We start from the raw sequence: 15547 nt of genomic DNA on the forward strand, positions 1-15547 counted from the left end.
TATGATGCATGAACTGTGGTTGGTTCAGTTGCATTGGTGTAGTACATGAGTGGAAATTCTTTTTTTATAAAATAAAGCTCAAACCCGGCGTTAGACGATCTCACTTCTCCATCTCCGCCGTCGCGGACGGAGGTGACGAGATCGGCGGCAGAAACGGAGGAGGATAATACTTCTATTCAGATTTCTGAACAGCCGAGAGTGCGGCCCATGGTAGGGGTTGCTTCTTCATTTCAGCCCATATTCGGTTCGCGCCGCCAGTGCTCTGTCCACCAGCTGAAGCTGGGTAGGCCTGGAGAGGCTGGACAGCAGCATCTCCCATTGCTCTTGTTGGGTAGTTGACGGAAAGAGAGGAGGGTGCTCAGGGCTTAGGTCCAACACACCGATTATGTGGCGGATTGTTCCTACTTGTGAGCAATATTTACATTCGGCGTCGTAGCGATTCGGGTGCATTAAGTGAAGACGCGTCGGGAGTGGGAAGGAGGCGGATTGTGTGTGCCGTAGAGTAGTTTGTTTTTCTCTGGAAAGGTCAGGGTAAGGGAAAGTTAGGGCCTGTCTCTGCAGGCGATAATGCTGGGTAATGTCCCTGAACGAGAAAAGTGGGTGATTGTCGTCGTGCAGCTCCATAGCACGGGGTAAAAGTGCAGGCTTGGTGGGCGTATTCGTTGCCCTCCATGGAAGCGTGAGCGGGTGTCCAGATCTGCTGAATAGAACCATTTGTGGAGTGGTTTTAGCACACGCAGTGCAGGTCGAGACACCAAACCCGACTGGTTATTCCGGTAGGCTTGTTGGGAATGGGTGGCTACTTTACGAACCCCTGGTTGAGTGAGAGCCAAGGCGATGGCTGCCTCTTTTGCTGCCGTCATGTCTTTGGTCTCGAGTGAGGCACAAGCAAGGAGGTTGGTTCCGGAGGTAGCCACGATAATTGCGTATCGCTGCCGTCGATGTTGGGAGGCGTCTGTGCAGATAACTGCATGATCCCCATCGAAGGAGTGTTCAGCACTTGAGCCCGTTCTTATCGGCGACCCTCATCGTGTGAGGGGTCCATATTTCTAAGCAAAGGGAGCATCTTTAGTTCTTGTCACCAAAAGTTTTAATTCAAATCAAATCAGTTTATTCCAACACAAAGTACTGAGGACCGTGAACAAAAAGCCTCAGAAAGGGCTTGACAGGATCCACGGCCCCTATACAAAGCAGATGCAACCAGAACAGGCATAAAATTTACAATAATGTAACACCTGGTTGATTAGCAGTCATGGTACTTCATAAAATTCACACATTCAGCGCATCATAAAATTCACACACACGGTACATCGTAAAATTCACATACATAAAACGGATGATACATGAACAATATTATATACATGATACATTGTTCAAATGACATGGAAACTGATACCGTCGCATTTATTCACCGAGATTCGTTCGTTTCTTCGGTATTAGCCAGCGGTCAACTCGGCGAATACTTCGCGGGTACATTTTAGGCTGAAGTTTGGAAATACTGCATAGTACAGTCTCAACGGAAAAAGATTGACACAAGTGATTCATGACTGGAGCCGAAAAATCTCGACACGTGGCGCAATCGTTGCCCAGCGCGCCGATAGCGAGAGTGGCAAGCACGTTCCATTTTCCAAGAAGGGGTGGCTGGCAGAAAGCAGCCCATCCTGCTGTCGGCCCATTCGAAAGCCCACATCTTGCATAAACGCTTGTGCATTCCTTATCGACAGACATGCCTATGCACATGATTTCTTTTTTTTTTCCAGAGCTGCCAGCTACCTTACCGGCAAATATTTTCTGGACGACGCACTGTCAAAAGCAGTGGGTGGCAGTGCTTACGTCACAGGAAAGCAAGAGTTTAAAACCAGGTGTGGTTCGAATAATTTTTATCAGAACGACACACGACATAAGTTGCAAGCAGTTTGTGGGAGTGCTTAGCGCCGACCACCCCTTCTTAAGAAAATGGAATGTGCCTTGCGCTGTCACTGTAGGAGCGCTAAATGACAATCGCGCCGCCTGCCACGATCATTCCGCTCTAGTCATGAATCACTTGTGTCAATCTTTTTCCGTGGAGACTGTACGTTGTTATTTCTTTTTACATTGGTTTGGTAGCGTTTGAGCAGTAAGGATTTGTAGAAATGGGTCACTGGTAATAACTTCATATCTTCAAAAAAGGAGGCTGTATGACTATCGTATGCTGCGTTCATGATGATGCGAACTGCTTTTTTTGTACTTTGGAAAGTTTAGCAATATTCGTCTGAGTTGTGGTGCCCCATATCAAGTGACAATACTGCAAATGCGATAAAAACATGGCCCGATATAGCACAAGCTTCACACTTTTGAACAAACAAAACCGAAGTTTAGAAAGAACACCTGTAATGCGAGAAAGTTTTGATAACACGAGGTCAACATGAGCGTTCCACGACATGTGTTGTTCAAACACTACTCCAAGACATTTCCCCGTAGGTAGAATTTCAATTTCGGAATTACCTAGTTTTAGCGTGTGCTGGCACCGAACTGTACGGTTTCTTGGTCTAAACAGGACTGCTTTAGTTTTATTTGCATTAGTTGTCAATGAATTTACTCGGCTCCAGCGTGACAGTTTATCAAGCACTTCATTGGACATGCGAAACACATCACTTTGGATTTTTGCGTTAAGAAGCATGGTCGTGTCATCAGCATACATTATAATATTAGCAGAGCTATCAATATTGGCCAGATCATTAATATATATGCAAAATAACAGTGGTCCTAAGATGCTTCCTTGCGGTACTCCTGCAGAAACAGGCTTGAAACAGGAACTATGATTATTAATTAGCACTTTCTGCTGGCTATTGCTAAGGTAGGAGGTTAGTAACTGCAAAAAGGTACCACGAAAGCCGTAGTGGCTGAGCTTTTTTAGCAAAGTGACATGATCAATGCAGTCAAACGCCTTTGAGTAATCGATGAATATTCCTAATGTGTATAACTGTTGCTCAAAGGAGTTAAGAATTGCCTCTTTTTGCGCTAGAAGGGCAGTCTCAGTGGAAAGGCCTTTAACAAATCCAAATTGTGCAGTGGTTATTATTTTGTGCCTATCATGGAATGAAATCATGCGAGTGTGTATAAGCTTCTCTAGGCCTTTTGAAAATGTAGGAAGTATCGCGATCGACCTATAATTGGCGAATTCGTTTTTGCCGCCTCCCTTGTGTAAAACGATAACTTTAGCCATTTGAAGTTTTTTAGGAAAAGTACCGGCAGTAAAAACAAGGTTAAAGACATGCTCCAACACCGGTGAAACAAGGTCTAGAACATATTTAATCGGCCGGATTTCTAAGCCATCTACGTCAGGGCAACCACTATTTTTCAAAGAAGAGCGCTTACAATTTCATTTAAAGTGACGGGGGCCAAGAACGCTGAATAACAGGTGCTTTCATTCATGAAGTTTGCATAATTGGGGTTGTGAGCACTCTGGCATACTGATAGGAAGTAATCGTTAAAGGCGTTTGCTAGCTCTGCATTTGATAAGATTTCATTGTTGCGAATAACCTCGTGTATCGTGTCATGACTATTTGTATTACGATTCAAAACAGTGTTAATGTTTTTTCAAGCAATATCTGATCTTTTCATTACGCCACTACTGAATAAATTGTGCATGCATCGTGTTTTTTCGTAACGCAGTAAGTTATTAAGTTTGTTTCTTTGTGCTTTGAACTGTTTGAACTTTTCGTTGTCTTTGGTTTGAATAAATTCCTTGTACAATTTATTTTTTATGCGGATTTCCTTCAAACACTGTTTTGTAATTCACGGTTTCTGGCCTCTGCGTACGCAGTTGAAAGATTTGTACGGGAAGCAAGTATAGTATACCATTTTGAACTTTTCATGGAAACAATCGTAAGCTGTATCAGGGTCCGTGGTGCGCATGATATCTGACCACTCGACTAGAGATATCGCGTCACGAAACCTGTCTAAGTTTGAGCTGCTAATGTCACGAGTAATCACGCGACCATCTGGCACTTTATGTATGGAAGGAGGGGTAGATAGCAGAAGAACAATAAGGAGATGATCACTAATATGTACGTTAAGAACACCAGAAAAAGAAATACATTCGTGAATATTGGTCATAAAAACATCAAGTAAGGTCGATGAGCTGTTTTGGATGCGTGTAGGCGCTTGAATAGTATTAACAAATCCATTCGATGCCAAACAGATGTGGAGGTCTCGTTGCGTATTAGAAATCTTGAGGAAATCGATATTCAAGTCTCCGCCTAAGATTAGTTTAAAACGATTTTCGTTCACCCAACTTAAGTAGCTATCGAAAACAGCCAGAAAATTTGACACATTGCTTCCCGGTGGTCAGTACAAAACGCAAAAGAGAGTGTCCCTAGATTTTACAGTAAGCACTTCGTAATCGCAAGTGACATCAGAATGCGACGCAACCAAGTGGCAACGCGAGTTGTGTTTTGACATTAGCAGTACACCACCCCCCTTTTAGAAGACCGATTGATGAAATAGGTTGTGTAACCTGGAGGCCTCAGTACATCGAGATCGGTTTCGTACCACGTTTCAGTTATCATAATAATGTCATGCTCGAAAGCAAAGGTGCCAAGCTAAACTAAACTAAAACAATGCGACTAAATACAACAAAAGTTACAGCCGTTCCACTCTACGTGAAAACAGTCGGAAATGCAGAGCACTGATTCGCCATAATGGGCTGTAGCGCCGTTATCCGCTCACTGCTACCACCCGACGCATTTCAAATTTCCCGCCTTCGCAGTGCTGGCGCGCCCCCTGCCTGAAACTGCGCCAGCAGGAGTTCTGTTCTTTTTGTGCTTGTTTTCCCTCCCGCGCATACTGGCGTTGCACTGCCACTTTTTTTTTGGAGTTTGGTGGTAGTGAATGCGTTGTATCAGCAGCTTCTTGACATAGTTTGAATGAGTCAAGGATATGAGGCGACATCGTAAGTTACTGAAATGCTCTGCATTTAAAGCAATGCGACGCGTTGCGGACATTCACTGGGAAACGCCATCTTGATGACGACTGAGAAGCCGAGCGGAGTGAGGCTATTTATCGCCAAATTCAATTGGGATGCACAAGCAAGTTAAATTCTGCGAGTGGAAAATTTTCAGATTGCGAGTGTGAGACCTTCTTCCTGTTGCGCCACCCGCCGCATGATCAAAAGGGCAATTGTTGAGTTATGATTGATGAAGGGTTGCGCCTCCCCTTATTTTTGCTCCACTTATTGTAAGTACGATTCTGTTTTGGTTTACTTGTGCACACAAAGTAGATGCGAATAAAGAGCAGAGTTTTTTTAATGTTTTAATGCTAAACGTGCTATTCGTACGGAAAAAACACAAGTTGAGGATATTACGCTTTTAGCCGCATACTAAAGTGCACGGCACATGCCCGCGTTCTAATCACTAAGATGTAATACGGTGCATGTAAAGGCTCTCGACGGCTTTACAAAAAAAAAAACAGTAATAATTATACCCAAGTACACAGCACTTAACCCGATGTAAAATTTTTTCCTAAGAATGACATGACACTACGGCATACCCGCACACTTGAGATGCAAAAGAGGAAATGTATAGAAAAATCATAAGGTACCAGAGTTGGACATTTTCACATTTTCTATTCAGCAGCAGATTTTTCTAAAAACTTATGCAACAATTTATAAAATGTTGAATCCATTACAACGTGTTCCGGGCAAATAACACGAAGGGTTTATAGATTCTTCAGCGTTACATACCTGCATTGTTTATTGATTAAACAAAATACAAGCGCCTAAAGTGTACACGCTTACACACCCACTTCAGAGGCAAAAAATAAAAACTTCAAATTAGGAAAACTGAATGCTAACAGCGACGAAAATTACCGCATTTATCGTGCAGCCGCAGATTTTCTGGTGCGTTGCTCCCTTGAGGATGTTTTAATAAAGCGAATGTGCTGCAACAGACGAATTCTTGCGAAGAGGTGCACAAACGCTTTCTTGCGCTCTTCAGTGTAGAATTGTTGCCTGCTCATATAACTGTACAAAATGCCTGGCAACACCCAATTCACAGAAGGCAGGTGCGCCAGAACACAGACATCTTACAAAAAGCAAGCTTCCACAACCTTAACATCTTGAAAGCAATCTTCAAGAGGCCTTTTACTTTGCCAAATAAATGTGGCCAGATGTGGTTTGCCTTAAACACAGCAAAATACTCGCGTGATGCACTAAGCTGGCGGTCGTCATTTTTCAAAAGGGCGCTGCACACACACTGTGGAGGCATCTGCAAAAGAAAATTGCTGCACAAGATGTCCCCCAACATTGTAGAGAACGTTATCCTCTACAATATCATGGCTAGCTGGCTTTTCTGCATGAAGAAGCATATTAACGGTTGATGCTGCTTCACAAGTAGTCGCAAGTGAATGAGGCAGCATTTAAATTTGTGCGAACACAGTGCTGCTTTCCTGTTCATAGTTTTCTTCCTAAAAAAAGGGCAGCCAGTTTGTGAACAAAAATGTGTTTCAGACCTGATGGGAACTGAAGCATATTTGGGTTGTAATTGCAGCCATGCTTGAACCTTACTAACCCGAAAAGACTCTCCAGTGGGTCCTGCTGCGGCCAGCGAGTCAAGGGAGCACGAAAATCAAAATCTGGGAAGAAGTCGTCCCAGAGGAATAATAATAGTTTTTGGGGTGACCTTCCATGCCTCAACTGTGTGTGGTGTCCGAGGCCCGTCAAACGTCCTGCTTTCAACCCACGACAGGGACTACCGCAAAAGGATAGGTGCTGGGACTCTTCGAAAATTGCATAACATGCCTTGTCCTCGGTATTTTTCACAGAAGGGCTGCTGAGACAGTCGTATAACATATATCTTCTCGAGAAACTCAGCTCTATGTTTTGCGGATGCCGGCCAGTCGCCAAGAACCATGAATACGTCAATGGCCACTGAGACCGATTCGCTTATGACCTGGCTGGGATGCTTCACTTGAACGTTATTGAAATGCTTCCGGTAAGTGCGGTTGTCTGTTTGTTTCTTTGCCAATTCGAGTTTGAGAAGATTCGAGCTTTGGTATAGTTGCGTAATCAAAGACCCATCAATAGTTTCTTGCCCAATGTGGAGCTTGTGTAGTGCGCGGGGATTGTTGTTTCCTGAGCATTTCAGTAATGTGGCATGTCATATACGAAATAAATCTTACGGCTATCACGCAAAAAAAAACGGCTCTTCAGATGTCACACCTAGCTTATTTTCCAAAGTAATACTGCTCCCACCCTGTTGGTCACGGATGAACGCCTTCACAGACAACCGGGTTCCCTGCCGCTGCTGGATAAATGTTATGATTTTGATCACGAAGGGTATCTGCGGCCGTCTTGGTCCTTGACACTGCGTAAGCCACCGGCTGTATCCACGCTTTTGAAATGCCTGCCACAAGTATGAGGAGCGCTGAATTTGCCACGGCCGGTGTTGTTTGCGTTCAATTATTTGAGAATCCCATCTCAATGTCATGTCTTGTATAATACTACAGATTTTCCTTTAAAGACATTTCGTCAAATGTTACTGTGCACGCAGGATCCGTTAGAGATCTATCCCGGGTAGCTTCTACGAAGGCTTCAATAGCACTGAATAACTCCGAGAGTCAGTGGAATATTTGACAACCACTGTTTTAGCGACCTTCCAGTTGGTATTTCAAGCAGTCTTGACAAATATCTGTATGCTTTGGGACCATTAAAGCACATGTTTGATGCGAACTGGTGGTACTCGCGTGACGAACTGCTTCCTCTACATTTCAAAACATTAATATTAACTTGAGCCTCAAGGAATCTAAAGAATGTTTCACGGACGTAAGGTCTGATAGCATTGAACACGTGTGACTTGAAAGTCGTTCTAACTTTTCTCTTGGCAGCTCTTGGCGGTGCCTTCCGAAGCCTTGCGTTTATTATCTCCAGGTTGTTGAATTTTCTGGCTCTCCGGGGCGAGCACCTAGAAGTCTTAGGTTTGTCGACACGCTGGCATGGAACCTGAATAAATTAGACAGAAAAGCTGTATTCTAGTGTATAAATCGCTACACTGCTGGGTTTAAGCTTATTAATGACATATATAAACACTTAGGGCATAGAATAGAGAAATATTCATAATAAAAAAAATGAAGTGCTCACTAATTATCATTAACCACTGGCATGCAACAACTTATCCAACATTATTGATTATGCGGTAAGAATGGTATGTTTAGGAAAAAATAACGAATTCATGCTCTTGTTCTTAAAAACACTAATAGCTTTTAAGAAACCACAACCAATTACGAAAGGCTTCAGAGAAGCGGTCGTATTGTGCAGCCTTTCGGCAGTTCATCGCTCTGGTTCTCATCCTAGCAATGAACGTGCTTGCCGAGATGACACCCTAGTGCAATTTAAGATCTATTAAATGCTACGTGACATTAAAACGCTAACTCCACGGGCATAATTTATGTGTAATCCTTCTAAAAGGCTTAAAAAGAAAAATAATATGCATACATCAGTGCTTAGCTTGTTGAAGTTGTTCATTGGCGCTGTCACAAGGCATCGTGCTCTCTTTTGGGGGCAGAGGGGAGCCTGCGAAAAGATTATATAATAGCACAGATTTTAGCGGGACATAAATAAAACTGGTGTTAGGCATCGCATTAATAAACAATTATAAATAATTTCCTTTCTAACAGTTGAAGCATTCGTGCAAAAAACTATTAAGCTGCTTGAAGGTGGCGCATGTCATTTGAAAAGGCATAAACCTTGTGCAAAGGAAAAATCACTGTTTATATATTATCAGTGTTTAGTGATGTACTACTAATTAAAGGTTAAGTAATTCATACTTGTTGGCACAAGGACCCTGGTAGGCTTAAATGAACTCTGGAGTTGCTAAATGAGACTGCATTACTTAACAGGTATTAACTTTTTAAGTGGCCAATATTAGAGAGCTCACATTGTAAAATTATGTGCATATATTACGCAGTACCAGTCGTAACACGGTAATTACATTGTGCAACAGCGTCATGTCACATCAAGGCACTTGTATATGTACAAATTCCTCCTTATTTGACGTAATATATTGGCGTCAAGAAATGGGGGAAGATAGCGACACACTTTATAAACTTGCTATAATTTTTTTCACGCGTTACACATAAATAATAGTCTCACTTGCATAAGCAATCCGCGGTATTGAAGCACTCAAAAGAAAAATTACTTGTTTGTTGCAAGAAGAACTAAAGAAACCAAACTTTTTGAGAGGTTCAGACTATTGGCATTTCATTTGTAATTACAATTATCGGTAAGGAACAAAACTAAGATCTCTTTTTATTCAAATGATTAAGGTCACTCTAATTTGCACCTTCTGAGCACTTTTATAAACACGACACATTCTGTGCCAGCCAGGTTATTATGTCCCTATTTTTTTTTTCTGTTCTCGTATTTTTATCAGTTCCAGTTATGAAAATGGTGCACAGGTAAAAAGAGAATATTCTGTGTCACTGACCAAATATATAGAGGTTGCAATAATCCTAAACCAAGATTTTCGAAATCTGAGTGCGATGCACCTAGATCAGGTTAACATCGTGATTCCCGCGATGGCCTAGCGCGTTGCCGTATTCTTGTCATTTACGACCAATTATGCCATTGAAAATCGAGTCTTGGGCCTTAATTTTATAAATGACTTTGATACACATTTAGATATTATTTGTAAAACCCCAATTAACGTGCTTCAATTCTCAGAGGTGTCCTGTAACTGTTTTAACAGCGGCACCAAGTTGGCCGCCACTCACTCTAGATGCTATGCAGCACGTGATCACTGATAACGCGTTACAAGGGCTAGTCTCTGTATTTAGGAGGTCATTTTCGTCTTGCTGTAAAGAGTTGCGCAGTCGGCAAAATAGTAGCAACAACTGAATCCGAATCGAAAAGATTATATCTGGAGCGTTCTGACTGAAGCTTTTGCTTAAAAGTTAACAATGGTAAGGCAGGCAAATTTTTCATAGCTACTTTTCTTAGCTAACCAGCAAAATTATGCCGGCGAATTTATCGCTGCTCTGTGCACCATGCGCTGGTATTGTTGGTGTAAATCCGCGTGAGAGTGTATTGGAGATGTCTTCCTGTTAGTGAGGACATCTATCTGATTGATCAATCAATCAATCAATCAATCAATCAATCAATCAATCAATCAATCAATCAATCAATCAATCAATCAATCAATCAATCAATCAATCAATCAATCAATCAATCAATCAATCAATCAATCAATCAATCAATCAATCGGTCTGTTTATTATAGTGCCCATGTGCAGCCGTAGCCTGTGTTATGGCGCACTTAAGAAAAAGACAGACGACGATACAAATACAAAAACAACAAAATATAAGCGAAGAAAAAAACTAACGAAGAAACTAAAGGTCGTCCAAAGAAATCAAATGATTTCGTCACACTAAATTGGGAAAAATCACAAAACGATAAAACACAGTGTCATAAAAATACAATACAAACGGGCAGATATGTATGAGTAGGAACAGTAACATAAACGCCAACAAAAAAAAATCGCGCCAATCTACCCTGTGAATGTGACTGGAAAGCAAAGCTGTAAACGGCACCCACAACGATTACCCATGCGACGTCACTTAAATTCGCTAACGTTGCTCTACAAATAGCCAAACAGAGAGAAGTGAAATACACTAAACCACAGGCTTTATTACTTCAAAGCGATATTCTCGGTGAGGTTAAATATATGCATGATGCATGAACGGTGGTTGATTGAATTGTATTGGTGTAGCGCATGTGTGGAAAATCTTTTTTTATAAAATAAAGGAAGCTGAAACCTGGTGTTGGACAATCTCATTTCTAGTCTTTGCCGACGCGGACCAAGGCGACGAGATAAGCGGCAAGATGCAGGGAGAGGATGAGGACGAGGAAGAGGAGGAAATACTTCTATGTATTCAGATTTCTGAACGGCCCAAAGAGCGGCCCAGGGCGGTGGTTCCTTCTTCACTGGAGCCCATATGCAGTCCGTGACTCCTGTGCTCTGTCCACCAGCTGAAAGTGTGGTACGCAGAGAGGGACTGGACAGCAGCCTCTCCCATTGCTCTTGCTGACTAGTTAACGGAAAGAGAGGTGGGTGCTCAGGGCTAAAGTCGCACACTCCGATTATGTGGGGGACTGTTCTTACTTTTGAGCAAAATTTACATTCAGCGTCGTAGCGATTCGGGTGCAGTAAGTAGAGACGCGTCGGGTGTGGAAGGAGCCGGATTTTATGAGCGGTAGAGTAGTTTGTTGTTCTCTAAAAAGGTCAGGGTAAGGCGAAGGTAGGGTCTGTCTCTGAAGGCGATAATCCTGGGTTCTGTCCCTGAACGAGAGAAGCGGGTGACTGTCCTCGTGCAGCTCCATAGTACGGGGGTAAAAGCGCAGCTTGTTGGTGGGCGTATTCGTTGTTCTCCATGTAACCGCGAGCGGGTGTCCAGATGCGCTGAATGGAAACGTTTAGGGAGTGGTTTTTAGCACACGCAGTGCAGGTCAGGACACCCAACCCGACTGGTTATTCCGGAAGGCTTGTTAGGAATCGGTTGAGCGACAGTGGAGTGACAGAACTTCTGGGAGAACTTCTGGTCGAGTGACAGCCAAGGGGATGGCTGCCTCTTCTGCTGCCGTCATGTGTTGTGTCTTGAGTGAGCAACACGCAAGGAGGATGGTTCTGGAGGTAGCTACGATCATGGCGTACTGCTGTCCACGATGTTATGAGGCGTCCGCATGATCCTCACCGAGGGTGGGGTTGAGCGCTTCAGCCCGTGCTTGTCGGCGACCCTCTTCGTGTGAGGGGTTCATATTTCTAAGCAAAGGGAGCATCTTAGTTCTTGTCGCCGAGAGTCCGAAAGTACATCAAGCCGAGTGACATTCTGTGCTGCCCACCCAATGTGGTGAAAGATGCGGCGTCCCGCCGCAGTTTTTCTCATTCGGAGGTTCTCGTTAGAAAGGTAGCCCTCTATGAACTTTTCCGCCGTGTTGTGGAGCGCCTTTCTAAGCAGCCTCTCTGTGGACGCACTCATGGGACGACAAACGGCCTGCTCAACCGCCTTTGTAATCGCTATATAAAGCATCTTTATCGCCTTCTGCCGAGAAGACGAAAGGGATTCTCGAAAGGTCAAAAGCTTGAATTAATCGAAAGGTATCGGATTCCTTGAGGCCTCGCTTCTTTGTGGCAACTCGTCTGATCATGTGTATGATTTGATTGATGCAGTGTTTGAGGCGCTTCAGGGATACGTCACTCTTGGTGTTGACCTGGAGATGTAAGCCTGGAGATGCAGGATCTTGATGCTCGGGCTTGGAGTGATGGCCTGGCCATCAAGGAGTATTTGAATGTGTCCCTTGATGTGTCGTTTGGCGTGAGGGTGGACGACAAGGAGCTGTGATTTTTTACGTGAACACTGGAGGCCACTGCCTTTAGCACATTGGCGTACTAGAAGTGAGATACTATGCATTGGTGTGAGCTTCCTTTAATTTTTAAACTCCTAGATACGCGCAAGGCGCTCACAGGGCCGCTAGACGTGCGGTGGGCAGAACGCACGGCGGCGCGAGAGGTCACGTGACGCTATCACGTGGCATTCAGTGAAAATGCGGGGGGGGGGGCGGGGGCGATAAACCCGTAGATGTGCTTGGTGGGTGCGCCACCTGTCTTCCGGGTCTTCGCGTGGGCTCGTAGCTGAATCGGTAAGACAACGGGCTCTCGCTTTGTTACTCTATTAGTTCCAGGTTCGATTCCTGGTGGTACCAGTGAATTCCTTTATTTGTTGTTCAGGAAGAAACCGTGTTTTTCAAGAAGAAGGATATTTTTGAGGCTACTCGAAAACATTGTGCTAAAAATTGATTCGAACCGTTTACTTGTCGAGCAGAGGACAGAAATTGGCCTGTAGTTTTCAACATTTGTTTCAACACCAGATCTGTACACAGGAACAATACCCGCGACTTTCCAAAGGCGTGGAAAAGTAGATAAATTTATACAGTTGTTAAATATAGAGGCGAGAGTCGGAACTAGTATGACCCCGTAAGCTTTTAGTACAGCGGAGGGAATTCCATCCCGACCAAAGGAAAGAGATGGCTTTAGCCGTTTAAACGCCTTAAGAACGTCCTCTTGGCATATAAGGGTGATACAGAATTCTGAAGAAGACAGTTGGCGGTCGCACGAGAGGTTATTGGATTCAAATACTGGACTAAATTGCTCAGCAAATGCAGCGGCGACAGAAGCAATATCCTTTCTTTTATCATCGGGAAGGCTGATGTTTTCGCGCCGGTGTGGGAACGAACGTACGGCCAGAAGCCTTTGAAACTCCGGGTAGCATCATTTTCAACAGTACAGATGTAAAGTGACTGATCTCGCTTATTGAGCACTTTGCACAAAGTCCTGTAATATGCAAATTGCTGTTTTTATGAGTAACTATTTGTCACCGTACCTTCCTATGGGCACGCTACTTATGTTTAAAAGCAACACGGAGCTCACCTGAAAACCAAGTGGGGAATTTAGAATTCTTGGGCCTTTTACGGGAATGATTCTGCTCATACCTTCTTGCACAATATAAGAAAATTGCTCGACTTGCTCGTCGACTGAACCAGCGTTGAAAACATTAAACCAATCAATGTTCGACAGATAATTATAAAAAAAAACCTACGTAGTCCCTAACAGCCAAGTTAAAAGCAGGACGGGCAGATGAACAGGAGCGAATGAACTGAGGGTAACCCGATGAAGAAACATGAAAGGAGGAATGATACCTGTCAGGGCAGACAAGATGAGAGCTAGAGTTGGAGACATCTAGAGAATGAAGACTTGAAAATCAAAGGTCAAGCGCGTTCCTGTTGCAGTTTTTACACCATTTTTTGCTGGAAGTCAGTAAAAGAAATGAAGTCTCGAAGGAAGGTGCCTTTCCTAATGGCATAGTGGTTCTGATGGTGGACGGTACCATCCAACCAGTGGTTACCAGGTACGTTAAAATCGCCAGCGATACAAAAGTCATAATTGGATTTGAGGTGACGACTTTTTCTAACGTAGATATACAAGACTCAAACTCAAGCGGATGAAGATTTTGAAAAATGTAAAATGAAGATAGTAATATATTCCGCTTACGCCGCCAGCATAATTCAACCCGGAACCCGCCGCGGTGGCTCAGTGGCTAAGGCGTTGCGCTGCTGAGCACGAGGTCGCGGGTTCGATTCCCGGCCGCGGCGGCCGCTTTTCTGATGGAGGCGAAAAGCAAAAACGCCCGGGTGTACGAGATTTCGGCGCACGTTAAAGATCCCCAGGTGGTCAAAATTAATCCGGAGCCCTCCACTACGGCGCGCCTCATCGCCTGCGTTGCGTCGGCGCGTTAAAGCCTACAATCAATCAATCAAATCAATAATTCAACCCGGACAGATTTACCCTCACTTTCAATATCACTGCGCCTCAAGGAAGTTATAGAACGATCCGCAGGTATGAGGACACCCACCCAGACTTTTGCCTTTTGTACAATCGCGGTCACTGCGGTAAACATTAACTTTTCGCTAAAATACTCCCCAGAGGCAATATCTGGTTGAAGCCAGGTTTTTGTAAGAATAATAATTTGAAATCGGATGAAGATACAGAATAAAAAACCCACTAGCCTTTGTACGTAGGCCACGAACGTTTTGATACTCCTTCGTGAAAGCGTGGTTGTGACGTCAAGGGGTACGGCTGCAGGTGGCGGTGGGGGCAGGAGGCACGCCCTCTGAGGGACTTCAAGATAGCCCTCAAATAGAGCGGCCGTGCTGACCATGGGCGATTGGCCTCTCGAGCGAAGCCTGGCCAGGAGGTGGTAACCCCCAGGGGCTCGGTGCAGGCGCTCCACGTGCCGCAGCGTTGTCTGCGTGGCGAGCAGCTGGATGGGCCAGCTTCCGGTTTCCATCAGGGTGCTGACCACTGGCGAGTCTCTTGGGAGGCCGTCACAGCGCCGAAGGGCCTTTCGATGAGACAGCTACAGGGTCTTCCACTAAGCGTCACTGAGGTTCACCAAGGGGAGAGCGTAAAGAACCCGCGAGACAGCGCAGGCTCTGTAGATCCGGAGCGCCCACTGGTGCTATCACCCTCTACCCTGTGCCAGGAGCTGGTTGATTCCCCTAACGGCGCGGGTCATGTGGTCCGGGTGTGCCTTTAACGGCAGTCCTCCATGAGAGGGTTTCGTCGAAGGCCAGGCCAAGGTAGACGACTTTGCGTCGCCAGGGGAGAAGTCTGCCGTTGAGATGCAGTGGAGAAGTGCGTCGGGATGTGGCTGTGATGGCCTCCGTTTTGGCCTCGGAGAGTCGAAGCCTCTTACTCGTCAGGTGGTTCGCCACTGCATTGAGGACCGCCTGTAGGCACGCCCCCACCGGCCTGCCGACTTTGATGGGGCCCAGGGGCCAGAGTGCCGCGTCGTCGGCATAGATGGCCCTCTCCACCGGGTACTCCAGGGATTCCGGAACATGGCTGAGAAGGTCCGCCATGGCAAGGTTGAAGTGAAGTGGGCTCGGGACGCTCCCTTACGGGACACCAGTCCCCACCCCGCGCGGGCCACTCAGGGTCTTGGCAACGCGTATACGGAG

The 15547-nt window shown here is 44.9% G+C and overlaps 1 pseudogene; it reads right to left on the reverse strand.

The window, feature by feature from the left end:
- Positions 1–6943: 6943 nt before the first annotated feature.
- Positions 6944–8612, reverse strand: LOC144152570 (uncharacterized; annotated as a pseudogene).
- Positions 8613–15547: the final 6935 nt, after the last annotated feature.

This window comes from Haemaphysalis longicornis, unplaced genomic scaffold, assembly GCF_048455015.1.
Source record: "Haemaphysalis longicornis isolate Haplotype H1 unplaced genomic scaffold, Haemaphysalis longicornis Haplotype H1 scaffold_1, whole genome shotgun sequence".
Classification (NCBI taxonomy): Eukaryota; Metazoa; Arthropoda; class Arachnida; order Ixodida; family Ixodidae; genus Haemaphysalis; species Haemaphysalis longicornis.